The following is a 2,687-nucleotide window of genomic DNA, read 5'->3' on the forward strand; positions in this document are numbered from 1 at the left end:
TGTTGACCAGGATGGTCTCGATCTCTTGACCTCATGATCCACCCGCCTCGGCCTCCCAAAGTGCTGGGATTACAGGCTTGAGCCACCGCGCCCAGCCCTGAGTGTATTTTTGTACTCATTAACCAATCTCTCTTCATCTCCCTACTCTGCCCAACCTTCCCAACTTATGGTAAACACCTTTCTATTCTCTATTTTCATGAGATCCACTATTTTAACTCCAGCGTGAGTGAGAACAAGCAGTATTTTTCTCTTTGTGCTTGGATTAGTTCACTTAATACCTTCCAGTTCCATCTATGTTGCTGTAAATGACAGAATTTCATTCTTCCTTATGGCTGAATAATATTCCATTGTGTATATATATCACAATTTCCTTATCATTTCATCCATTGATGGACCCTTAGGTTGATTTAATATCTTGCTATTGAAATGCCTCAGTACATTGGTCTGGACAAAGATTTCTCCAGTAAGACCTCAAAAGTACAGGAAACCAAAGCAGACTGACAAATGGGATTACATCAAGCTAAAAAACTTCAGAGGAGACAATCAACAAAGAGAAGAGACAGCCCACGAATGGGAAAAAAAAATTTGCTAGCTATTCATCTGACAAGTGATTGATAACCAGAATATATGAGGAACTCAAAGAACTCAAGAGCAAAATAACAAATAATCTTACTAAAAAATGAGCAAAAGATCTAAATAAATATTTCCCTAAAGAAGACATAAAAGTGACCAACAGGTATATGAAAAGATGCTCAACATCACTAATTGTCAAGGAAATGCAAATTAAAACTACAATGGGATATTATCGTACCCCGGTTAAAATGGCTATTATCAAAAAGAAAATAAATGCTAGGAGAGATTCAGGGAAAGGAGAATGCTCATTGGTAGGAATGTAAATTAGTACAGCCACTATGGAAAGCTGTGCCTAGCTTAAAAATTTTAAATTTTAAAATTCTAGTTATTTTTAACTTAATAAAAAATGTCATCATACTTTATGTAATTATTTGATACTTTTATCACAATATGCTATTGCTAATATTCAACTTTATTGTTCACTATAGTTTATTTGTTTTGATTTTTGTATGACTATACCACAGTTTGCTCATTTACTCTCTTGTAAGTAGACATGTGTTTTCAGGCCTGTACTGTATGAGTGCCTTTCTGAGTTTTCTTGTACATGCCCCTTACTGTTCATGTGCAGTTTTTCTTGTATATATGCTTAGTGGAATTGCTGGATCATAGGGTATAGATGAAAGTTCAACTTTAGGAGATAATGCCAAACTCCTTTTCAAAATATCTGCACCAATTTATACTTTCCTCAGCCATGTCTAAGTGAGCATGAGGAACCATGTTATTTTCAACACATAGTAATATTAGACGTAAATTTTGTTTTCCAGTTGAACACGTACAATCTGTTAACCTCATTGTGGGCTTGATTTTCTTTACCCTAATTGTTAATGATGCCACACATCTTTTCTTTTCTTTCTTTTATTTTGTTTAAAAAAATTTTTTTTATTATTAAAATTTTTTTTTTTCCTCTCCCCAACCCCAACCCTTTCTTTTACTTTTAATTGCATTTATTTTAATGCTAAATTTACTCCCGTGCCATAAGTTTTTGTTTCTTCAGTTTCTGTGGGGATATCTTTTTCTTCTGGGCAACCTCCTCTTTTGGTTTAGGAACAATTTTTTCCTTTTCAGTGAAGATCATCTTGATGTGGCAGGGAGAGCTTATGTATGGGTTAATCTGACCATGAGCTCTGTAGGTCCGGCAGCACGTCTTAGGTGCTTTGTTCACTTGGATAGGCTCAATGACCAGAGAATCTACCTCTAAACCCTTAAGTTCAGCATTACTCTCTGCATTTTTAAGCAGGTGCAGCAAAAATTCGGCACTCTTTTTGGGACACCGAACTTGTGTCCAGCCCCATGGCTTGGCCTGGACCCACCTATCAACCCTGCCATTGTAACGTTGGAATGTCATACACGGTTTCTGTAAAGTGATATCTTTCAGATGCTTTTCATATGCCTATCCTTGGTAGCCTGGGGAGTTTCATGAGTGTTCTTAAAGTGAACATGAAGATTTGAACCTCTTGATTTGCATGATTTTGTGGGGTTCTCTGGGTCAAGTGGATAGCGAACCATTTTCACAGATTACCTCAGGCCACTTAGGGAAAGAGGAAAGAGCCCCACACATCTTTTCATATGTTTATATCTTTTCGTGTGTTGTTTGCTATATGTGTTTTCTCTACCACAAAATATCTGTCAATTTCATTTGCCTTTTTTCTTGTTTGGCTGTTTGTGTATTTTTTACTGATTTGAGTGGGTTCTTTTTTTTCTTTTGAATTTTTTTTTACTGTACTTTAGGTTCTGGGGTACATGTGCAGATCATGCAGGATTGTTGCTTGGGTTCATACATGGCAATGTGGTTTGCTGCCTCCATCTCCCCCTCACCTATATCTGACATTTCTCCCCATATTTTCCCTCCCCAACCTCCCCACCCCCTGCTGTCCGTCCCCTAGCCCCACCCAACAGACCCAAGTATGTGATGCTCCCCTGCCTGTGTCCATGTGTTCTCATTGTTCAACACCCGCCTATGAGTGAGAACATATGGTGTTTGATTTTCTGTTTTTTTTTTTTTTCTTGAGACGGAGTTTCACTCATGTTACCCAGGCTGGAGTGCAATGGCGCGA

At 37.8% G+C, this 2,687-nt stretch overlaps 1 protein-coding gene and 1 pseudogene across 1 annotated transcript in view; one reads left to right on the forward strand and one right to left on the reverse strand.

Annotated features, from left to right (window-relative positions):
* DST (dystonin) overlaps positions 1-2,687 on the forward strand; it is a 510,996-nt gene that overhangs the window by 84,097 nt on the left and 424,212 nt on the right.
* On the reverse strand, positions 1,595-2,158 carry LOC108291595 (annotated as a pseudogene).

The sequence above is a fragment of the Cebus imitator genome, unplaced genomic scaffold (genome assembly GCF_001604975.1).
Source record: "Cebus imitator isolate Cc_AM_T3 unplaced genomic scaffold, Cebus_imitator-1.0 Scaffold460, whole genome shotgun sequence".
NCBI lineage: Eukaryota > Metazoa > Chordata > Mammalia > Primates > Cebidae > Cebus > Cebus imitator.